This window comes from Pseudophryne corroboree, chromosome 9, assembly GCF_028390025.1.
Source record: "Pseudophryne corroboree isolate aPseCor3 chromosome 9, aPseCor3.hap2, whole genome shotgun sequence".
NCBI lineage: Eukaryota > Metazoa > Chordata > Amphibia > Anura > Myobatrachidae > Pseudophryne > Pseudophryne corroboree.
Genome location: NC_086452.1, coordinates 63,255,632 through 63,280,122, shown reverse-complemented (window position 1 = coordinate 63,280,122; position 24,491 = coordinate 63,255,632). Strand labels below are relative to the sequence as shown.

Sequence of the window (24,491 nt, the reverse complement as noted above, 5' to 3'; positions counted from 1 at the left end):
GGGAATGATTCCTTTTCAACCAACTTACTCGCCTCTGACGCAGCCTCTGACTTTACCCCTCCTAAGCTAGATGCACCGGTAGATGCAGGGCTGACAGCCCCCATAAGCCTAGCGGAGGTCACTTACGTGGTTGGCTCCCTAAAGCAGGGAACGGCCCCGGGCCCCGATGGATTTAGTAGCAGCTTCTACAAACTGATGCTTCCGTACATTCAGGACACACTAGTACTAGTATTTAACCACATACTGCAGTCAGGACAAGCCCCTTTATATTTTAATGCTGCCTATATCAGAGTACTACCCAAACCAGGCCGGGATCTGACCCTACCAGCCTCGTATAGGCCGATTTCCTTGCTGAACTCGGACTATAAAATTCTTACTAAAATCCTATCTGAAAGGCTTAAAAAGGTACTACCGTCTATAATTCACCCAGACCAAACTGGGTTTATATCTGGTAGACATTCAGTCCTGAATGTGCGGAAGGTCATTGCAGCAATACAACATTTACAACACACCTCAGACACCTCCCCACCAGGGGTCATCCTTTCACTAGATGCAGAAAAGGCATTTGACCTGGTTCTGTGGCCACATCTTTTCAAAACCATGGCCTCCTTTGGGTTCTCCGCCACTTTTATCTCATATATTAAACTCCTATACACTAATCCCCTTTCGCAAATATTATGTAACGGCCAGATCTCGGACCGCTTCCCCCTACACAGGGGCACGCGTCAGGGTTGCCCTCTCTCTCCTCTCCTTTTTGCAATTGCTATTGAGCCTCTTGCCATCCACCTACGCAACTCAAAGGGGTTTAAAGGGATAACCATCTCTGATTACACATTAAAAGTCTCACTATATGCAGATGACATGTTACTCTTTGTCACGGACCCACTCACCTCAATTCCACACATTATGACTCTGATAGAAGCCTTTGGAGCAGTTTCCGGCTACAAAGTTAATGTAGAAAAGTCAGAATTAATGCCGATAGGATCATATACCTTGGACTTAACATCAACCTCTGCTTTCTCCCGATTTCAGATTAGTTTGTCCCAATTTAAATATCTAGGGATTCATATCACTAGAAAAGTGGAGGATATATATAGGGCAAACTTCTCACACATCATTCAAAAAGTGACAGCTTTAATGCAGGCATGGAATCTTCTGCCCCTCTCTTTGCTGGGAAGGGCGACGGCGGTCAAGACAGTTATATTCCCCAAAATATTTTACCTGATCCAAATGCTCCCTGTAGCTCTCTCCAATGGTGATATTCTCTCCATCAACTCTGCCATCTCCTCCTTTTTATGGAATGGAAAGCGCCCTAGAATAGCCCTGACCAAACTCATGCTGCCCAAGAAACTAGGAGGACTAGGGATTCCTGATTTCAAATCCTACTCCACTGCGGTTTTCTTCCGTTATGCTGGTGATTGGTTGCTAGACGATTCCACTTTCACAGACGTGGCGCTGGACAATGCCATTTTTGCTCCCCTTTCCCCCGCCGCTCTACTACACCTCAAGTCCTCAATCATACCACCTTCAGTCTATACAAATATTATCTTCCATGACACTTACACCAACTGGATAAGCCTCCACAAGAAATTAAAAAGAGACTTTCGATACTCTCCTTATCTTCCCCTGTGGGGTAATCCAGATTTCTCCCCCTCCCTGAACAACCCAGCTTTCCGGGTCTGGAGGAGGAAAGGTGTGGCTCTCGTGAACAAGGTCTTTGACCCAGGTGGGAAAATTATCCCCTTTGCTGACATTCAGCAACAATTCTCTCTTCCCAGTAACATGTTTTACCTATATCTCCAAATCAGACACTATGCTCAATCTCTCCCTCGACAGGCCTCTACTGCGGCCAACACACACATCATTATCCAACTCTTACAAGCTCGCCCATCCATTGGGTATAGACTTAGTTACTTATACCCCCGACTCATCTCCGCGAAACCAGAGGTCACCCAGCTTTCAAATAAGATTCTTAGAAGCTGGATTACAGATATACCCTCTCTCAGTGCGAGCCCAGATATCTTGTTTACAAGATATTTCACATATGCAAAACATCTGCAATCTGCTTATTTACAAGAAACACACTTTAGATTCATTCATAGGGCCTATATCTCACCTGCCCAGAGGAAACACATGGCTGATAAGGAATCAGGTATCTGCTTGAAATGCTCTATGTCTAACGCAAAGTTTTACCACTGCTTTTGGGAATGCTCCAAAATCTATAGATTCTGGTGCAAGCTGATAACATATGTTAATGAAATTCTCAATGTCTCTTTATTACCCTCCCCGGAGGCTTGCTTATTATTCTGGTTTGACAAATGGAAGTTGGGACCTAGCATGCACGCCCGAATACCCTTTCTGGTCATTATTTTAACTCTAGCTAAAAAATTAGTTCTGAAGCACTGGATTAAGAAAACAGCTCCCACTATTCTAGAGTTGAAAACTCGCCTCCTCCAAATGATGTATTTTGATATGAAATCACTGCTGCTTAATGAACCATTAACTCTCGCTACATATCATAATAAATGGGACGCATTCATAAGATCGCTGGACCCGCAGTCTAAAAGTAATTTCTCGCTATTTTTTGGTAACCAGGACTGGTCCAGAATAAAAACCCACTTTGATTGCTGACTACCTGTAACTCTTGCAACCAAAGATAATCCACCTTATCTGTATCACCCCCCCCACAACACTAGGAACAGGCACCCGCCCACAATCTCCTTCTAGCACCTACAGTTTAAGAGTTTTAGACCATATCCATATGTAAAGTAAAGGTTTTCAATAACATGTTACTCGGGTATCCCAGGCTTTCCCGCTTTTACTCATCTATTTCCCCCCCGGTTATACTCCACCCCCCCCCCCCCCCTTCCTATATGTGGCCCTAAGTGTTCCTGTCTGGTTGTATGTCTTGTCTGTCAAATGGTTAAAGTAATAAAATTTTTCAACTGATTGGAAGAACGGACATTCCCCGATCAACACTTGAAATTATATATGTTGTAACTGCTAACGTTGACCAGTTTGGAGGAATGTCTTCCGTTTGTATTGTTGAATCTGTACAACTGTGAAAACTCAATAAAATGTTTGTACAAAAAAAAAAAGAATATAATATTATAGTAGGGTTTGAACATCGGAAGTATCAATTTGTAGAAACAATGATTTGAAACCATGGTCACAAATCATTGCTTCTGAAACTGATGTTTATATTTTTACAGGCGTAAAGTAAACTGGTTACTTATAAATATAGAGCAGGGATAGGACATCATCAATCGATGCTATGAAATGACACAATATACTCAGGCTGACTTGCAGACAGTGCACTGCAGCTGAGCAACACTGAGTCAGTGAGGCAGGGCAAGATGGGGAAAGGAGCACTCATGAGTTTCATTTTTGAAAATGGTCAGCTATTTTCTTGAATACTCTGTTGCTGTGTCGGTATTAATGGTATCTGAAGGAAGTTGAACAAATTAGTTTTTGTTTTTCTTATCCTGTTTGTAGGAAAATTTGACCATGATCAGAAGTAGTTAGTTTACTGGTTACAGTTTTTTGCTGTTTGTTTTCTGTTTACAGTAAAAGGCTTTTTGTTTTTTTGTTTTTTGTTTCCTGCCTGGCTGACCAACGCAGAGCTTATTTACTAGTGAAATTCCGAAATTGTTAATTTTTCATGAGTCTTTTAGAATTTGATATTAAATGTTGATTTTTTTTGTTTATTATTGGAAAAAACTGTGGAATACAATGATTGTTCTATCATAGATGAGTCTCCTGTATACTCTATTGCTGGGATGTTTTTCCAGCACTGTACAACATCGTGATGTCTGTAGGCCAGAGGTTCCTAAACTGTGTGCCGTGGCTCCCTGGGGTGCCTCGGGACACTTGCAGGGGTGCCCTGGGTTGGTGGTTCAGGACCAATTAAAATTATTCATGGTCAATATAATAGGCAAAACCAGTGCTGGTGGCTACCAGTCATAAACTATGTGGCCAAACAGAAGCAAATCTTGTCCCTCACCACACAACTGACCCTAAGGATGACATATAAACGCGATCTACTTAATGTAATATTTCTTTCTAAATTTCTCAATAAGAAATTTTTGGCCTAGGGGTGCCGTGAAAAATTCTGATATTCTTGGGCGCCGTGATTCAAAAATGGTCAGCTATTTTCTTGAATACTCTGTTGCTGTGTCGGTATTAATGGTATCTGAAGGAAGTTGAACAAATTAGTTTTTGTTTTTCTTATCCTGTTTGTAGGAAAATTTGACCATGATCAGAAGTAGTTAGTTTACTGTTTACAGTTTTTTGCTGTTTGTTTTCTGTTTACAGTAAAAGGCTTTTTGTTTTTTTGTTTTTTGTTTCCTGCCTGGCTGACCAACACAGAGCTTATTTACTAGTGAAATTCCGAAATTGTTAATTTTTCATGAGTCTTTTAGAATTTGATATTAAATGTTGATTTTTTTTGTTTATTATTGGAAAAAACTGTGGAATACAATGATTGTTCTATCATAGATGAGTCTCCTGTATACTCTATTGCTGGGATGTTTTTCCAGCACTGTACAACATCGTGATGTCTGTAGGCCAGAGGTTCCTAAACTGTGTGCCGTGGCTCCCTGGGGTGCCTCGGGACACTTGCAGGGGTGCCCTGGGTTGGTAATTCAGGACCAATTAAAATTATTCATGGTCAATATAATAGGCAAAACCAGTGCTGGTGGCTACCAGTCATAAACTATGTGGCCAAACAGAAGCAAATCTTGTCCCTCACCACACAACTGACCCTAAGGATGACATATAAACGCGATCTACTTAATGTAATATTTCTTTCTAAATTTCTCAATAAGAAATTTTTGGCCTAGGGGTGCCGTGAAAAAATTCTGATATTCTTGGGCGCCGTGATTCAAAAATGGTCAGCTATTTTCTTGAATACTCTGTTGCTGTGTCGGTATTAATGGTATCTGAAGGAAGTTGAACAAATTAGTTTTTGTTTTTCTTATCCTGTTTGTAGGAAAATTTGACCATGATCAGAAGTAGTTAGTTTACTGTTTACAGTTTTTTGCTGTTTGTTTTCTGTTTACAGTAAAAGGCTTTTTGTTTTTTTGTTTCCTGCCTGGCTGACCAACGCAGAGCTTATTTACTAGTGAAATTCCGAAATTGTTAATTTTTCATGAGTCTTTTAGAATTTGATATTAAATGTTGATTTTTTTTGTTTATTATTGGGAAAAACTGTGGAATACAATGATTATTCTATCATAGATGAGTCTCCTGTATACTCTATTGCTGGGATGTTTTTCCAGCACTGTACAACATCGTGATGTCTGTAGGCCAGAGGTTCCTAAACTGTGTGCCTTGGCTCCCTGGGGTGCCTCGGGACACTTGCAGGGGTGCCCTGGGTTGGTGGTTCAGGACCAATTAAAATTATTCATGGTCAATATAATAGGCAAAACCAGTGCTGGTGGCTACCAGTCATAAACTATGTGGCCAAACAGAAGCAAATCTTGTCCCTCACCACACAACTGACCCTAAGGATGACATATAAACGCGATCTACTTAATGTAATATTTCTTTCTAAATTTCTCAATAAGAAATTTTTGGCCTAGGGGTGCCGTGAAAAAATTCTGATATTCTTGGGCGCCGTGATTCAAAAAAGTTTGGAAACCACTGCTGTAGGCACTCTAGTAAGTTGAAGAACTGGGTTTAAATTACTATTTGACCATTCAAAATGTAAATCTTTCTTTGTTTGGTAGTTTCATTTGCATACTTCCCCATGATGCATTTGATACTTTGCAAGGTTGTTGTTTTTTTTATAGCATTTTGCAAATTAAATGTCCTTTTTAAACTTTGATGTTGTAAATATATTAGAATTGTATTGCTTATATGTGAAAATTGTTAAATATACATATGTTTTGTCCTCTCACTTGGTAAACTGAGGTCTGTTTGAATCTGGGGAAATAATCGTGGCACTTCTCTAGTATACTCTGGTTTCTCTTCAGAACGAATAAATCTTTCGCCTTTTACTAAAGATTTCCGTGGAGAGGAACAACCATGAGTTTCATATAATTTTTTGATGCCTGGCTCACGCTGGGCTTGTTTACTGGTTAATAAAAGAATATAATATTATAGTAGGGTTTGAACATCGGAAGTATCAATTTGTAGAAACCATGATTTGAAACCATGGTCACAAATCATTGCTTCTGAAACTGATGTTTATATTTTTACAGGCGTAAAGTAAACTGGTTACTTATAAATATAGAGCAGGGATAGGACATCATCAATCAATGCTATGAAATGACACAATATACTCAGGCTGACTTGCAGACAGTGCACTGCAGCTGAGCAACACTGAGTCAGTGAGGCAGGGCAAGATGGGGAAAGGAGCACTCATGAGTTTCATTTTTGAAAATGGTCAGCTATTTTCTTGAATACTCTGTTGCTGTGTCGGTATTAATGGTATCTGAAGGAAGTTGAACAAATTAGTTTTTGTTTTTCTTATCCTGTTTGTAGGAAAATTTGACCATGATCAGAAGTAGTTAGTTTACTGGTTACAGTTTTTTGCTGTTTGTTTTCTGTTTACAGTAAAAGGCTTTTTGTTTTTTTGTTTTTTGTTTCCTGCCTGGCTGACCAACGCAGAGCTTATTTACTAGTGAAATTCCGAAATTGTTAATTTTTCATGAGTCTTTTAGAATTTGATATTAAATGTTGATTTTTTTTGTTTATTATTGGAAAAAACTGTGGAATACAATGATTGTTCTATCATAGATGAGTCTCCTGTATACTCTATTGCTGGGATGTTTTTCCAGCACTGTACAACATCGTGATGTCTGTAGGCCAGAGGTTCCTAAACTGTGTGCCGTGGCTCCCTGGGGTGCCTCGGGACACTTGCAGGGGTGCCCTGGGTTGGTGGTTCAGGACCAATTAAAATTATTCATGGTCAATATAATAGGCAAAACCAGTGCTGGTGGCTACCAGTCATTAACTATGTGGCCAAACAGAAGCAAATCTTGTCCCTCACCACACAACTGACCCTAAGGATGACATATAAACGCGATCTACTTAATGTAATATTTCTTTCTAAATTTCTCAATAAGAAATTTTTGGCCTAGGGGTGCCGTGAAAAAATTCTGATATTCTTGGGCGCCGTGATTCAAAAAAGTTTGGAAACCACTGCTGTAGGCACTCTAGTAAGTTGAAGAACTGGGTTTAAATTACTATTCGACCATTCAAAATGTAAATCTTTCTTTGTTTGGTAGTTTCATTTGCATACTTCCCCATGATGCATTTGATACTTTGCAAGGTTGTTGTTTTTTTATAGCATTTTGCAAATTAAATGTCCTTTTTAAACTTAGATGTTGTAAATATATTAGAATTGTATTGGTTATATGTGAAAATTGTTAAATATACATATGTTTTGTCCTCTCACTTGGTAAACTGAGGTCTGTTTGAATCTGGGGAAATAATCGTGGCACTTCTCTAGTATACTCTGGTTTCTCTTCAGAACGAATAAATCTTTCGCCTTTTACTAAAGATTTCTGTGGATGGAGAGGAACAACCATGAGTTTCATGTAATTTTTTGATGCCTGGCTCACGCTGGGCTTGTTTACTGGTTAATAAAAGAATATAATATTATAGTAGGGTTTGAACATCGGAAGTATCAATTTGTAGAAACAATGATTTGAAACCATGGTCACAAATCATTGCTTCTGAAACTGATGTTTATATTTTTACAGGCGTAAAGTAAACTGGTTACTTATAAATATAGAGCAGGGATAGGACATCATCAATCGATGCTATGAAATGACACAATATACTCAGGCTGACTTGCAGACAGTGCACTGCAGCTGAGCAACACTGAGTCAGTGAGGCAGGGCAAGATGGGGAAAGGAGCACTCATGAGTTTCATTTTTGAAAATGGTCAGCTATTTTCTTGAATACTCTCTTGCTGTGTCGGTATTAATGGTATCTGAAGGAAGTTGAACAAATTAGTTTTTGTTTTTCTTATCCTGTTTGTAGGAAAATTTGACCATGATCAGAAGTAGTTAGTTTACTGTTTACAGTTTTTTGCTGTTTGTTTTCTGTTTACAGTAAAAGGCTTTTTGTTTTTTTGTTTTTTGTTTCCTGCCTGGCTGACCAACACAGAGCTTATTTACTAGTGAAATTCCGAAATTGTTAATTTTTCATGAGTCTTTTAGAATTTGATATTAAATGTTGATTTTTTTTGTTTATTATTGGAAAAAACTGTGGAATACAATGATTGTTCTATCATAGATGAGTCTCCTGTATACTCTATTGCTGGGATGTTTTTCCAGCACTGTACAACATCGTGATGTCTGTAGGCCAGAGGTTCCTAAACTGTGTGCCGTGGCTCCCTGGGGTGCCTCGGGACACTTGCAGGGGTGCCCTGGGTTGGTGGTTCAGGACCAATTAAAATTATTCATGGTCAATATAATAGGCAAAACCAGTGCTGGTGGCAACCAGTCATAAACTATGTGGCCAAACAGAAGCAAATCTTGTCCCTCACCACACAACTGACCCTAAGGATGACATATAAACGCGATCTACTTAATGTAATATTTCTTTCTAAATTTCTCAATAAGAAATTTTTGGCCTAGGGGTGCCGTGAAAAAATTCTGATATTCTTGGGCGCCGTGATTCAAAAAAGTTTGGAAACCACTGCTGTAGGCACTCTAGTAAGTTGAAGAACTGGGTTTAAATTACTATTCGACCATTCAAAATGTAAATCTTTCTTTGTTTGGTAGTTTCATTTGCATACTTCCCCATGATGCATTTGATACTTTGCAAGGTTGTTGTTTTTTTATAGCATTTTGCAAATTAAATGTCCTTTTTAAACTTAGATGTTGTAAATATATTAGAATTGTATTGGTTATATGTGAAAATTGTTAAATATACATATGTTTTGTCCTCTCACTTGGTAAACTGAGGTCTGTTTGAATCTGGGGAAATAATCGTGGCACTTCTCTAGTATACTCTGGTTTCTCTTCAGAACGAATAAATCTTTCGCCTTTTACTAAAGATTTCCGTGGAGAGGAACAACCATGAGTTTCATGTAATTTTTTGATGCCTGGCTCACGCTGTGCTTGTTTACTGGTTAATAAAAGAATATAATATTATAGTAGGGTTTGAACATCGGAAGTATCAATTTGTAGAAACCATGATTTGAAACCATGGTCACAAATCATTGCTTCTGAAACTGATGTTTATATTTTTACAGGCGTAAAGTAAACTGGTTACTTATAAATATAGAGCAGGGATAGGACATCATCAATCGATGCTATGAAATGACACAATATACTCAGGCTGACTTGCAGACAGTGCACTGCAGCTGAGCAACACTGAGTCAGTGAGGCAGGGCAAGATGGGGAAAGGAGCACTCATGAGTTTCATTTTTGAAAATGGTCAGCTATTTTCTTGAATACTCTGTTGCTGTGTCGGTATTAATGGTATCTGAAGGAAGTTGAACAAATTAGTTTTTGTTTTTCTTATCCTGTTTGTAGGAAAATTTGACCATGATCAGAAGTAGTTAGTTTACTGTTTACAGTTTTTTGCTGTTTGTTTTCTGTTTACAGTAAAAGGCTTTTTGTTTTTTGTTTCCTGCCTGGCTGACCAACGCAGAGCTTATTTACTAGTGAAATTCCGAAATTGTTAATTTTTCATGAGTCTTTTAGAATTTGATAATAAATGTTGATTTTTTTGTTTATTATTGGAAAAAAATGTGAAATACAATGATTGTTCTATCATAGATGAGTCTCCTGGTATACTCTATTGCTGGGATGTTTTTCCAGCACTGTACAACATCGTGATGTCTGTAGGCCAGAGGTTCCTAAACTGTGTGCCGTGGCTCCCTGGGGTGCCTCGGGACACTTGCAGGGGTGCCCTGGGTTGGTGGTTCAGGACCAATTAAAATTATTCATGGTCAATATAATAGGCAAAACCAGTGCTGGTGGCTACCAGTCATAAACTATGTGGCCAAACAGAAGCAAATCTTGTCCCTCACCACACAACTGACCCTAAGGATGACATATAAACGCGATCTACTTAATGTAATATTTATTTCTAAATTTCTCAATAAGAAATTTTTGGCCTAGGGGTGCCGTGAAAAAATTCTGATATTCTTGGGCGCCGTGATTCAAAAAAGTTTGGAAACCACTGCTGTAGGCACTCTAGTAAGTTGAAGAACTGGGTTTAAATTACTATTCGACCATTCAAAATGTAAATCTTTCTTTGTTTGGTAGTTTCATTTGCATACTTCCCCATGATGCATTTGATACTTTGCAAGGTTGTTGTTTTTTTATAGCATTTTGCAAATTAAATGTCCTTTTTAAACTTAGATGTTGTAAATATATTAGAATTGTATTGGTTATATGTGAAAATTGTTAAATATACATATGTTTTGTCCTCTCACTTGGTAAACTGAGGTCTGTTTGAATCTGGGGAAATAATCGTGGCACTTCTCTAGTATACTCTGGTTTCTCTTCAGAACGAATAAATCTTTCGCCTTTTACTAAAGATTTCCGTGGAGAGGAACAACCATGAGTTTCATGTAATTTTTTGATGCCTGGCTCACGCTGGGCTTGTTTACTGGTTAATAAAAGAATATAATATTATAGTAGGGTTTGAACATCGGAAGTATCAATTTGTAGAAACCATGATTTGAAACCATGGTCACAAATCATTGCTTCTGAAACTGATGTTTATATTTGTACAGGCGTAAAGTAAACTGGTTACTTATAAATATAGAGCAGGGATAGGACATCATCAATCGATGCTATGAAATGACACAATATACTCAGGCTGACTTGCAGACAGTGCACTGCAGCTGAGCAACACTGAGTCAGTGAGGCAGGGCAAGATGGGGAAAGGAGCACTCATGAGTTTCATTTTTGAAAATGGTCAGCTATTTTCTTGAATACTCTGTTGCTGTGTCGGTATTAATGGTATCTGAAGGAAGTTGAACAAATTAGTTTTTGTTTTTCTTATCCTGTTTGTAGGAAAATTTGACCATGATCAGAAGTAGTTAGTTTACTGTTTACAGTTTTTTGCTGTTTGTTTTCTGTTTACAGTAAAAGGCTTTTTGTTTTTTGTTTCCTGCCTGGCTGACCAACACAGAGCTTATTTACTAGTGAAATTCCGAAATTGTTAATTTTTCATGAGTCTTTTAGAATTTGATATTAAATGTTGATTTTTTTTGTTTATTATTGGAAAAAACTGTGGAATACAATGATTGTTCTATCATAGATGAGTCTCCTGTATACTCTATTGCTGGGATGTTTTTCCAGCACTGTACAACATCGTGATGTCTGTAGGCCAGAGGTTCCTAAACTGTGTGCCGTGGCTCCCTGGGGTGCCTCGGGACACTTGCAGGGGTGCCCTGGGTTGGTGGTTCAGGACCAATTAAAATTATTCATGGTCAATATAATAGGCAAAACCAGTGCTGGTGGCTACCAGTCATAAACTATGTGGCCAAACAGAAGCAAATCTTGTCCCTCACCACACAACTGACCCTAAGGATGACATATAAACGCGATCTACTTAATGTAATATTTCTTTCTAAATTTCTCAATAAGAAATTTTTGGCCTAGGGGTGCCGTGAAAAAATTCTGATATTCTTGGGCGCCGTGATTCAAAAAAGTTTGGAAACCACTGCTGTAGGCACTCTAGTAAGTTGAAGAACTGGGTTTAAATTACTATTCGACCATTCAAAATGTAAATCTTTCTTTGTTTGGTTGTTTCATTTGCATACTTCCCCATGATGCATTTGATACTTTGCAAGGTTGTTGTTTTTTTATAGCATTTTGCAAATTAAATGTCCTTTTTAAACTTAGATGTTGTAAATATATTAGAATTGTATTGGTTATATGTGAAAATTGTTAAATATACATATGTTTTGTCCTCTCACTTGGTAAACTGAGGTCTGTTTGAATCTGGGGAAATAATCGTGGCACTTCTCTAGTATACTCTGGTTTCTCTTCAGAACGAATAAATCTTTCGCCTTTTACTAAAGATTTCCGTGGAGAGGAACAACCATGAGTTTCATGTAACTTTTTGATGCCTGGCTCACGCTGGGCTTGTTTACTGGTTAATAAAAGAATATAATATTATAGTAGGGTTTGAACATCAGAAGTATCAATTTGTAGAAACCATGATTTGAAACCATGGTCACAAATCATTGCTTCTGAAACTGATGTTTATATTTTTACAGGCGTAAAGTAAACTGGTTACTTATAAATATAGAGCAGGGATAGGACATCATCAATCGATGCTATGAAATGACACAATATACTCAGGCTGACTTGCAGACAGTGCATTGCAGCTGAGCAACACTGAGTCAGTGAGGCAGGGCAAGATGGGGAAAGGAGCACTCTTGAGTTTCATTTTTGAAAATGGTCAGCTATTTTCTTGAATACTCTCTTGCTGTGTCGGTATTAATGGTATCTGAAGGAAGTTGAACAAATTAGTTTTTGTTTTTCTTATCCTGTTTGTAGGAAAATTTGACCATGATCAGAAGTAGTTAGTTTACTGTTTACAGTTTTTTGCTGTTTGTTTTCTGTTTACAGTAAAAGGCTTTTTGTTTTTTTTTGTTTTTTGTTTCCTGCCTGGCTGACCAACGCAGAGCTTATTTACTAGTGAAATTCCGAAATTGTTAATTTTTCATGAGTCTTTTAGAATTTGATATTAAATGTTGATTTTTTTTGTTTATTATTGGAAAAAACTGTGGAATACAATGATTGTTCTATCATAGATGAGTCTCCTGTATACTCTATTGCTGGGATGTTTTTCCAGCACTGTACAACATCGTGATGTCTGTAGGCCAGAGGTTCCTAAACTGTGTGCCGTGGCTCCCTGGGGTGCCTCGGGACACTTGCAGGGGTGCCCTGGGTTGGTGGTTCAGGACCAATTAAAATTATTCATGGTCAATATAATAGGCAAAACCAGTGCTGGTGGCTACCAGTCATAAACTATGTGGCCAAACAGAAGCAAATCTTGTCCCTCACCACACAACTGACCCTAAGGATGACATATAAACGCGATCTACTTAATGTAATATTTCTTTCTAAATTTCTCAATAAGAAATTTTTGGCCTAGGGGTGCCGTGAAAAAATTCTGATATTCTTGGGCGCCGTGATTCAAAAAAGTTTGGAAACCACTGCTGTAGACACTCTAGTAAGTTGAAGAACTGGGTTTAAATTACTATTCGACCATTCAAAATGTAAATCTTTCTTTGTTTGGTAGTTTCATTTGCATACTTCCCCATGATGCATTTGATACTTTGCAAGGTTGTTGTTTTTTTATAGCATTTTGCAAATTAAATGTCCTTTTTAAACTTAGATGTTGTAAATATATTAGAATTGTATTGGTTATATGTGAAAATTGTTAAATATACATATGTTTTGTCCTCTCACTTGGTAAACTGAGGTCTGTTTGAATCTGGGGAAATAATCGTGGCACTTCTCTAGTATACTCTGGTTTCTCTTCAGAACGAATAAATCTTTCGCCTTTTACTAAAGATTTCCGTGGAGAGGAACAACCATGAGTTTCATGTAATTTTTTGATGCCTGGCTCACGCTGGGCTTGTTTACTGGTTAATAAAAGAATATAATATTATAGTAGGGTTTGAACATCGGAAGTATCAATTTGTAGAAACCATGATTTGAAACCATGGTCTCAAATCATTGCTTCTGAAACTGATGTTTATATTTTTACAGGTGTAAAGTAAACTGGTTACTTATAAATATAGAGCAGGGATAGGACATCATCAATCGATGCTATGAAATGACACAATATACTCAGGCTGACTTGCAGACAGTGCACTGCAGCTGAGCAACACTGAGTCAGTGAGGCAGGGGAAGATGGGGAAAGGAGCACTCATGAGTTTCATTTTTGAAAATGGTCAGCTATTTTCTTGAATACTCTGTTGCTGTGTCGGTATTAATGGTATCTGAAGGAAGTTGAACAAATTAGTTTTTGTTTTTCTTATCCTGTTTGTAGGAAAATTTGACCATGATCAGAAGTAGTTAGTTTACTGTTTACAGTTTTTTGCTGTTTGTTTTCTGTTTACAGTAAAAGGCTTTTTGTTTTTTTATTTTTTGTTTCCTGCCTGGCTGACCAACACAGAGCTTATTTACTAGTGAAATTCCGAAATTGTTAATTTTTCATGAGTCTTTTAGAATTTGATATTAAATGTTGATTTTTTTTTGTTTATTATTGGAAAAAACTGTGGAATACAATGATTGTTCTATCATAGATGAGTCTCCTGTATACTCTATTGCTGGGATGTTTTTCCAGCACTGTACAACATCGTGATGTCTGTAGGCCAGAGGTTCCTAAACTGTGTGCCGTGGCTCCCTGGGGTGCCTCGGGACACTTGCAGGGGTGCCCTGGGTTGGTGCTTCAGGACCAATTAAAATTATTCATGGTCAATATAATAGGCAAAACCAGTGCTGGTGGCTACCAGTCATAAACTATGTGGCCAAACAGAAGCAAATCTTGTCCCTCACCACACAACTGACCCTAAGGATGACATATAAACGCGATCTACTTAATGTAATATTTCTTTCAAAATTTCTCAATAAGAAATTTTTGGCCTAGGGGTGCCGTGAAAAAAATTCTGATATTCTTGGGCGCCGTGATTCAAAAAAGTTTGGAAACCACTGCTGTAGGCACTCTAGTAAGTTGAAGAACTGGTTTTAAATTACTATTCGACCATTCAAAATGTAAATCTTTCTTTGTTTGGTAGTCGCATTTGCATACTTCCCCATGATGCATTTGATACTTTGCAGGGTTGTTGTTTTTTTATAGCATTTTGCAAATTAAATGTCCTTTTTAAACTTATATGTTGTAAATATATTAGAATTGTATTGGTTATATGTGAAAATTGTTAAATATACATATTTTTTGTCCTCTCACTTGGTAAACTGAGGTCTGTTTGAATCTGGGGAAATAATCGTGGCACTTCTCTAGTATACTCTGGTTTCTCTTCAGAATGAATAAATTTTTCGCCTTTTACTAAAGATTTCCGTGGAGAGGAACAACCATGAGTTTCATGTAATTTTTTGATGCCTGGCTCACGCTGGGCTTGTTTACTGGTTAATAAAAGAATATAATATTATAGTAGGGTTTGAACATCGGAAGTATCAATTTGTAGAAACCATGATTTGAAACCATGGTCACAAATCATTCCTTCTGAAACTGATGTTTATATTTTTACAGGCGTAAAGTAAACTGGTTACTTATAAATATAGAGCAGGGATAGGACATCATCAATCGATGCTATGAAATGACACAATATACTCAGGCTGACTTGCAGACAGTGCACTGCAGCTGAGCAACACTGAGTCAGTGAGGCAGGGCAAGATGGGGAAAGGAGCACTCATGAGTTTCATTTTTGAAAATGGTCAGCTATTTTCTTGAATACTCTGTTGCTGTGTCGGTATTAATGGTATCTGAAGGAAGTTGAACAAATTAGTTTTTGTTTTTCTTATCCTGTTTGTAGGAAAATTTGACCATGATCAGAAGTAGTTAGTTTACTGTTTACAGTTTTTTGCTGTTTGTTTTCTGTTTACAGTAAAAGGCTTTTTGTTTTTTTGTTTTTTGTTTCCTGCCTGGCTGACCAACACAGAGCTTATTTACTAGTGAAATTCCGAAATTGTTAATTTTTCATGAGTCTTTTAGAATTTGATATTAAATGTTGATTTTTTTTTGTTTATTATTGGAAAAAACTGTGGAATACAATGATTGTTCTATCATAGATGAGTCTCCTGTATACTCTATTGCTGGGATGTTTTTCCAGCACTGTACAACATCGTGATGTCTGTAGGCCAGAGGTTCCTAAACTGTGTGCCGTGGCTCCCTGGGGTGCCTCGGGACACTTGCAGGGGTGCCCTGGGTTGGTGCTTCAGGACCAATTAAAATTATTCATGGTCAATATAATAGGCAAAACCAGTGCTGGTGGCTACCAGTCATAAACTATGTGGCCAAACAGAAGCAAATCTTGTCCCTCACCACACAACTGACCCTAAGGATGACATATAAACGCGATCTACTTAATGTAATATTTCTTTCTAAATTTCTCAATAAGAAATTTTTGGCCTAGGGGTGCCGTGAAAAAAATTCTGATATTCTTGGGCGCCGTGATTCAAAAAAGTTTGGAAACCACTGCTGTAGGCACTCTAGTAAGTTGAAGAACTGGTTTTAAATTACTATTTGACCATTCAAAGTGTAAATCTTTCTTTGTTTGGTAGTCGCATTTGCATACTTCCCCATGATGCATTTGATACTTTGCAAGGTTGTTGTTTTTTTATAGCATTTTGCAAATTAAATGTCCTTTTTAAACTTATATGTTGTAAATATATTAGAATTGTATTGGTTATATGTGAAAATTGTTAAATATACATATGTTTTGTCCTCTCACTTGGTAAACTGAGGTCTGTTTGAATCTGGGGAAATAATCATGGCACTTCTCTAGTATACTCTGGTTTCTCTTCAGAACGAATAAATCTTTCGCCTTTTACTAAAGTTTTCCGTGGAGAGGAACAACCATGAGTTTCATGTAATTTTTTGATGCCTGGCTCACACTGGGCTTGTTCACTGGTTAATAAAAGAATATAATATTATAGTAGGGTTTGAACATCGGAAGTATCAATTTGTAGAAACCATGATTTGAAACCATGGTCACAAATCATTGCTTCTGAAACTGATGTTTATATTTTTACAGGCGTAAAGTAAACTGGTTACTTATAAATATAGAGCAGGGATAGGACATCATCAATCGATGCTATGAAATGACACAATATACTCAGGCTGACTTGCAGACAGTGCACTGCAGCTGAGCAACACTGAGTCAGTGAGGCAGGGCAAGATGGGGAAAGGAGCACTCATGAGTTTCATTTTTGAAAATGGTCAGCTATTTTCTTGAATACTCTGTTGCTGTGTCGGTATTAATGGTATCTGAAGGAAGTTGAACAAATTAGTTTTTGTTTTTCTTATCCTGTTTGTAGGAAAATTTGACCATGATCAGAAGTAGTTAGTTTACTGTTTACAGTTTTTTGCTGTTTGTTTTCTGTTTACAGTAAAAGGCTTTTTGTTTTTTGTTTCCTGCCTGGCTGACCAACACAGAGCTTATTTACTAGTGAAATTCCGAAATTGTTAATTTTTCATGAGTCTTTTAGAATTTGATATTAAATGTTGATTTTTTTTGTTTATTATTGGAAAAAACTGTGGAATACAATGATTGTTCTATCATAGATGAGTCTCCTGTATACTCTATTGCTGGGATGTTTTTCCAGCACTGTACAACATCGTGATGTCTGTAGGCCAGAGGTTCCTAAACTGTGTGCCGTGGCTCCCTGGGGTGCCTCGGGACACTTGCAGGGGTGCCCTGGGTTGGTGGTTCAGGACCAATTAAAATTATTCATGGTCAATATAATAGGCAAAACCAGTGCTGGTGGCTACCAGTCATAAACTATGTGGCCAAACAGAAGCAAATCTTGTCCCTCACCACACAACTGACCCTAAGGATGACATATAAACGCGATCTACTTAATGTAATATTTCTTTCTAAATTTCTCAATAAGAAATTTTTGGCCTAGGGGTGCCGTGAAAAAATTCTGATATTCTTGGGCGCCGTGATTCAAAAAAGTTTGGAAACCACTGCTGTAGGCACTCTAGTAAGTTGAAGAACTGGGTTTAAATTACTATTTGACCATTCAAAATGTAAATCTTTCTTTGTTTGGTAGTTTCATTTGCATACTTCCCCTTGATGCATTTGATACTTTGCAAGGTTGTTGTTTTTTTATAGCATTTTGCAAATTAAATGTCCTTTTTAAACTTAGATGTTGTAAATATATTAGAATTGTATTGGTTATATGTGAAAATTGTTAAATATACATATGTTTTGTCCTCTCACTTGGTAAACTGAGGTCTGTTTGAATCTGGGGAAATAATCATGGCACTTCTCTAGTATACTCTGGTTTCTCTTCAGAACGAATAAATCTTTCGCCTTTTACTAAAGTTTTCCGTGGAGAGGAACAACCATGAGTTTCATGTAATTTTTTGATGCCTGGCTCACACTGGGCTTGTTTACTGGTTAATAAAAGAATATAATATTATAGTAGGGTTTGAACATCGGAAGTATCAATTTGTAGAAACCATGATTTGAAACCATGGTCACAAATCATTGCTTCTGAAACTGATGTTTATATTTTTACAGGCGTAAAGTAAACTGGTTACTTATAAATATAGAGCAGGGATAGGACATCATCAATCGATGCTATGAAATGACACAATATACTCAGGCTGACTTGCAGACAGTGCACTGCAGCTGAGCAACACTGAGTCATACCCCTTTTCCACTAGCTCAAAAAACACGGGTAAATGCACGGGGGCGCGCATTTACCCGTGTTTTTGGCAAGTGGAAAAGGGTCAACCCGGATCAAGTGACCCGTGAATCCTACCCGGCTATTTACCTGGGTAGGACACGGGAATGATCCGGGTAGGGTGTAGTGTAAACGGGAGCCGTGTCGATGCGACACGGCTCCCGTTTACACTGTATGGATGGGCGGCGCTGGGAGATCATGTGATCTCCCTGCGCCGCCCCTGCCGTGTAGCTAGAAGCGTCACCAACCCGGCATATGCCGGGTTGTGACTGCTGATGGGAAAGGGACCGAGCACGGGTCGCAGCAGGGGGCAGCTCCCGTGTCAGGCTCCCGGCTGCGACCCGTGCTCGTAGGTGTAAAAGGGGTATTAGTGAGGCAGGGCAAGATGGGGAAAGGAGCACTCATGAGTTTCATTTTTGAAAATGGTCAGCTATTTTCTTGAATACTCTGTTGCTGTGTCGGTATTAATGGTATCTGAAGGAAGTTGAACAAATTAGTTTTTGTTTTTCTTATCCTGTTTGTAGGAAAATTTGACCATGATCAGAAGTAGTTAGTTTACTGTTTACAGTTTTTTGCTGTTTGTGTTCTGTTTACAGTAAAAGGCTTTTTGTTTTTTTGTATTTTGTTTCCTGCCTGGCTGACCAACACAGAGCTTATTTACTAGTGAAATTCCGAAATTGTTAATTTTTCATGAGTCTTTTAGAATTTGATATTAAATGTTGATTTTTTTTGTTTATTATTGGAAAAAACTGTGGAATACAATGATTGTTCTATCATAGATGAGTCTCCTGTATACTCTATTGCTGGGATGTTTTTCCAGCACTGTACAACATCGTGATGTCTGTAGGCCAGAGATTCCTAAACTGTGTGCCGTGGCTCCCTGGGGTGCCTCGGGACACTTGCAGGGGTGCCCTGGGTTGGTGCTTCAGGACCAATTAAAATTATTCATGGTCAATATAATAGGCAAAACCAGTGCTGGTGGCTACCAGTCATAAACTATGTGGCCAAACAGAAGCAAATCTTGTCCCTCACCACACAACTGACCCTAAGGATGACATATAAACGCGATCTACTTAATGTAATATTTCTTTCTAAATTTCTCAATAAGAAATTTTTGGCCTAGGGGTGCCGTGAAAAAAATTCTGATATTCTAGGGCGCCGTGATTCAAAAAAGTTTGGAAACCACTGCTGTAGGCACTCTAGTAAGTTGAAGAACTGGTTTTAAATTACTATTCGACCATTCAAAATGTAAATCTTTCTTTGTTTGGTAGTCGCATTTGCATACTTCCCCATGATGCATTTGATACTTTGCAAGGTTGTTGTTTTTTTATAGCATTTTGCAATTTAAATGTCCTTTTTAAACTTATATGTTGTAAATATATTAGAATTGTATTGGTTATATGTGAAAATTGTTAATATACATATGTTTTGTCCTCTCACTTGGTAAACTGAGGTCTGTTTGAATCTGGGGAAATAATCATGGCACTTCTCTAGTATACTCTGGTTTCTCTTTAGAACGAATAAATCTTTCGCCTTTTACTAAAAATTTCCGTGGAGAAGAACAACCATGAGTTTCATGTAATTTTTTGATGCCTGGCTCACGCTGGGCTTGTTCACTGGGTAATATAAGAATATAATAACTATATAGTAGGTATTAATCTTTGTAAGTAAACATTGAGAAAACCTGTATTTTGAGGCTATGGGTGCAAAACATTGGTTCTAGAACTGATGTTTCTATGTTTTTTTTAGAAGAAAAACTGGATTATACCTCATTAATCAGTGGTATGAAATCATTCAAAATCATAACATTGATTCCTACCATTGAAGTTTTATGCATGTGCAGAAGAGAAATATGGCACTGGCCAGCTGCTCAGGCTAGCTGGCAGACGGTACACAGCAGCCGAGCAGTACTGAGTCAGTGAGGCAGGTGGAGGAAACCACATGCCCACAGAGGCAGGACAAGATGGGAAAGGGGGCAACCATGAATTTCATATATATATATATATATATATATATATATACATATATATATATATATATATATATACAAAGGATTAAAATGCATACATAGCAACTAGTTGTACAATAAGAAAAGTGGGCTAACGAGCGATGATAAGCAATTAGATTGGATCCCAGCTAGGCTACTGCACCTCGACACAGAGGAAGAGAAAGAAAAGGGGTGGGAAGGAAGGGAAAAGAGAAGGGAGGGGGGGGGGTGAGGCAATGGCAGGGAAGGGGGAGGGGGGGGGGGGTTGGAGGGGGGAGGGGTTAGTGGGGGATGGGTAAGGCGGGGGGGAAAGGGAGGGAAAGCAGGGCCGGGACCTGTTTATATTTCCCTCACAGTCCTGACGGGTCTCCCCGGCGCCTGTTTGCGCAACCGTTGCTTAGCAACGGATACGTCAGCTATGCGCCGCCCGCATGACGTACCCGGAAGTCCCGGACACAGACGCCGGGAATACCTGCTCCTGCACTGCTTTAAAAGGTGAGTGATTCATTCTGTGGGTTTGGTTCTCTCTTTCTGCACACTACACTGCACATGGGTATGCTTACCTGAGGAAAAGGCTTGATGCTTTGAAACGTCGTAAGACCTCCATGTTTTTCTAGTTTTTTGCACTTTATTGCCCTGTTTTGCACTATGCTTTGCATATAAAAGTTTTTTCAAGACCTCGGAGTGCCGCCTTTTGTCCTTTTCCAGACACACCTGAGCCACAGGTGGGGAAGGTACAGATACTGCATTATCTCAAGGAGGGCACCCAGGCATTTCTATTGTTGCACAGAGTGCCGGATGTGTACATTTGTATATATATATATATATATATATATATAGATAGATAGATTCCAAAAGAAGACAGCGGCACTCGAGGTCTTCTTTTGGAATCTACAAATTTATACCAGAAGGCATCGGGGTAAGAAAAACCAGTTAGAAGAGTGCCGGTCCATTTCTCGATATAAATATATATATATATATATATATATATGACGACGGGGCGCAGACCTCGAAACGTTGATGTTCACAATAAAGTCACTGCACTTTATTTGTTAAAACCAAGTCTCCGAGTGCCGTCCTTCTGTTGCTCTATTATTCTGGGTTATCACCTAGAGGGAGGGCACCGGCAGCAAGCTATATCTACAAGGACGTCTGAGTGCCGGGTCGTTTTGCATTGTGTGTATATATATATATATATATATATATATATATATAAAAAAAAATTCCTTTTTATTCCTACCTGTCTGACGGACACTGGGCTAATATACTAGTGAAATTCAGTAATGTAATGTTTTTTTTTTTCATGAATTCTTAAGAATTTGATGGTAAATGTTTTTTTGTTTATGACAAAATGTGGAGGAAAATGGTTTTGTTCTCTTGAATATTCTGTTGCCCAAATGAGGTTCATTACGATATGCCGGCGGTCGGGCTCCCGGCGTCCAGCATACCGGCACCGGGAGCCCGACCGCCGGCTTACCGACAGTGTGGCGAGCGCAAATGAGCCCCTTGCGGGCTCACTGCGCTCGCCACGCTACGGGCACGGTGGTTACGCGCGCCACACTATTTTATTCTCCCTCCAGGGGGGTCGTGGACCCCCACGAGGGAGAATAAGTGTCGGTATGCCGGCTGTCGGGCTCCCGGCGCCAGGTATGCTGATCGCCGGAAGCCCGACCGCCGGCATACTGAAGACCACCCGCCCAAATGTTATTCCAGTACAATACACCATGGTGTATGTAAGGAGGGTTAGGGGGAGGGTAAGGAGAAGGTTTAGCAGACTTACTAAAAATGTGTTGGGATTCTGTCGGCATCCCGGCTGTCGGGATCTTGTACCCAACCCTTTTTAGGCATTTTAGCAAGTTGAAATTTGAAATATAATTCTGACTTTGCTTGGTAGTCACATTTGCGTATTTACCCATGATGCATCTGATGCATTTCAGGGTTGTTGTTTTTGTCCTTTTCACATTTTGGAAGTTACATTTTGTCCTTTTTTTTAATTTAGAATTTGTAAATATATTAGCATTATATAGGCTATATTTTACATTTGCAAAATTTACATATGTGTTGTCCTCTCTCTTGGTAAACTGAGGGCTGTTTAAATCCGGGGAGGTAATCATGGCAGTTCTTTAGCATACTCTGGTTTCTCTTCAGATCGAATAAATCTTTCGCCTTTTACTAAAGATTTCCGTGGAAAGGAACAATTATGAGTTTCATGTAATTTTTTGATGCCCGGCTGCTGCTGGGCTTGTTCACTGGTGAAATATAGACTACAAGATCTGAGGTGAATAAATTTACTAGTTTTAGAAAAAATTGTTGTACTCGGGTGCTCCAATAACAGCATTAATTTTATCTAAAGGAAGTTGAACACATTCTTTTTCCCCCCCTTTTTGCAGGAAAATCTGACCATGGTCAGAAGTAGTTTTATGATTTCCATTTTTTGTTTTGTTTTTTCATTACAATTAAATTTGATTCTGACAAAATGTCTCTTTGTATTTAGTAAAATTATATTTTTAACTCTTGCGGTTTTTGTTATTTTCCATATTATGTTTGTACCACAGCATTTTAAGTACAAAGTTTTAAGGAGGAAAAATGGGTAGACATCTGGAAAGTGCACACTTAACCAAGAATAATCCTATATAATAAAAGGCTTACGCTGCTCTTCACCTCTGTTGAGGAAATCAAGTGTTGTGTGCACCAGCAGCCTCTAGATGGCAGAATTCAAGTGTTACTCCACTCGGGCATGCACAGACGCCGGTGCTGAATTTACTGTTATGTTGTTCGGTCATTTTGACGGGCTGGTAACTAGTTTGATATATTTCATGGTTTCTCTGCAAGGTTATCAGTTTGTAATTTAGAAATGTATTATATTTATTTCAGACTTTATAGAGTAGGAATGAAAATTGTTAATTATAAGTTTGTTCTGTCCTTTGTCTTGGTAAATGGAGGTCTGTCTGAAACTGGGGATGTAACAATGATGCTTTCTTTAGTGGGGAAATGGAGGTGTGGGGTGTGGTGCCTCTGGACTGGCTGAGCCGGATGGCTTTAGTGTGGCATACCTTTACATTCTGTTAACACTTTTCACTTATTAATTTTTTAACACTATTTCTCTATTTTAATTACATTTCATTTTTGTATCACCTTCTTTATAGCTTCGGCTTCCTAAATACTAATTTATTAATACTATAGTTTTTTCACTGGTATGCTGCCCTGGGCTTTCTGGCTTATGCGGGTGTTTTGGGGTACCACACCCTGCACCTAGATATAGCACTAAGGGACCCCAAATATACAGAGACGCCTTGATGCGGCTTTGGGGCTTATTCACACATTTGCGCAAATATGTGTAACCAAGATCTCTGAATTCTAATATTATGTGGGATTTATATCTGGTTACTGTTATCATTCAGGGTGCTGGGGGTAACAATGTCTCTCTCTCTCTCTCTCTCTTTTTTTTTCTTGCTTAGAAATACCCCTCCCTTTCGAGCACCTGAATGATATCATTAAGCTGATTGAGCATCTACCATTATATAAGCATATCAGTTTGTAATTTAGAAATGTATTACATCTATTTCAGACTTTATAGAATAGGAATGAAAATTGTTAATTATAAGTTTGTTCTGTCCTTTGTCTTGGTAAATTGAGGTCTGTCTGAAACTGGGGATGTAACAGTGATGCTTTCTTTAGTTCATTTTTCTTTTCTTAAGATCAAATAACTCTTTTATCATTTACTAAAAATTTCCAAGAAAGGAGCAAAGTTTTTTTATTTCTTGCCTGGCTGACGGACATTGGGCTTATTTACTAGTTAAATTTGCAATTATTTATTTCAGGAATTTTTTAGATTTTAACATTAATTGTTGATATTTATTGATAAAAACTAATGGAAGAGAGTTGTTTATTCTCTTGTAGATGATTCTCCTGAATAATCTTTTGCTTAGATGTTGTTCCAGCACTGTACACCAGGGTGTTGTCTGGAGGCAGTCTAGCAAGTTGAAGAAATGGTTTCAGATTTCTTTCCTCCTGTGTAATTCTGTCTTTGCTTGGTAGTCTCGTATGCATACTTACCCATGATGCATTGGATAAATTTTCGAAGGTGTTGTGTTGGTTTTTTTTAAATATTTTTTCATTTTGTAAGTTGCATT

The 24,491-nt window shown here is 38.3% G+C and overlaps 1 protein-coding gene and 11 non-coding genes across 13 annotated transcripts in view; all 12 read left to right on the top strand.

Moving 5' to 3' along the window:
• LOC134957493 (armadillo-like helical domain containing protein 1) overlaps nt 1-24,491 on the top strand; it is a 468,225-nt gene that overhangs the window by 306,409 nt on the left and 137,325 nt on the right. The gene's annotated exons all lie outside the window — the stretch shown is intronic.
• On the top strand, nt 5,956-6,070 carry LOC134959319 (U5 spliceosomal RNA). The gene has a single exon (XR_010187367.1). It is a non-coding gene; the product is annotated as a U5 spliceosomal RNA (small nuclear RNA).
• LOC134959496 (U5 spliceosomal RNA) lies at nt 7,458-7,576 on the top strand. The gene has a single exon (XR_010187526.1). It is a non-coding gene; the product is annotated as a U5 spliceosomal RNA (small nuclear RNA).
• On the top strand, nt 8,964-9,078 carry LOC134959464 (U5 spliceosomal RNA). Its single transcript, XR_010187498.1, has one exon. It is a non-coding gene; the product is annotated as a U5 spliceosomal RNA (small nuclear RNA).
• On the top strand, nt 10,458-10,572 carry LOC134959379 (U5 spliceosomal RNA). Its single transcript, XR_010187424.1, has one exon. It is a non-coding gene; the product is annotated as a U5 spliceosomal RNA (small nuclear RNA).
• LOC134959451 (U5 spliceosomal RNA) lies at nt 11,952-12,066 on the top strand. The gene has a single exon (XR_010187486.1). It is a non-coding gene; the product is annotated as a U5 spliceosomal RNA (small nuclear RNA).
• LOC134959378 (U5 spliceosomal RNA) lies at nt 13,456-13,570 on the top strand. Its single transcript, XR_010187423.1, has one exon. It is a non-coding gene; the product is annotated as a U5 spliceosomal RNA (small nuclear RNA).
• On the top strand, nt 14,960-15,074 carry LOC134959473 (U5 spliceosomal RNA). The gene has a single exon (XR_010187506.1). It is a non-coding gene; the product is annotated as a U5 spliceosomal RNA (small nuclear RNA).
• Nucleotides 16,464-16,578, top strand: LOC134959479 (U5 spliceosomal RNA). The gene has a single exon (XR_010187513.1). It is a non-coding gene; the product is annotated as a U5 spliceosomal RNA (small nuclear RNA).
• On the top strand, nt 17,958-18,072 carry LOC134959478 (U5 spliceosomal RNA). The gene has a single exon (XR_010187512.1). It is a non-coding gene; the product is annotated as a U5 spliceosomal RNA (small nuclear RNA).
• On the top strand, nt 19,867-19,981 carry LOC134959492 (U5 spliceosomal RNA). The gene has a single exon (XR_010187524.1). It is a non-coding gene; the product is annotated as a U5 spliceosomal RNA (small nuclear RNA).
• Nucleotides 22,487-22,601, top strand: LOC134959367 (U5 spliceosomal RNA). The gene has a single exon (XR_010187414.1). It is a non-coding gene; the product is annotated as a U5 spliceosomal RNA (small nuclear RNA).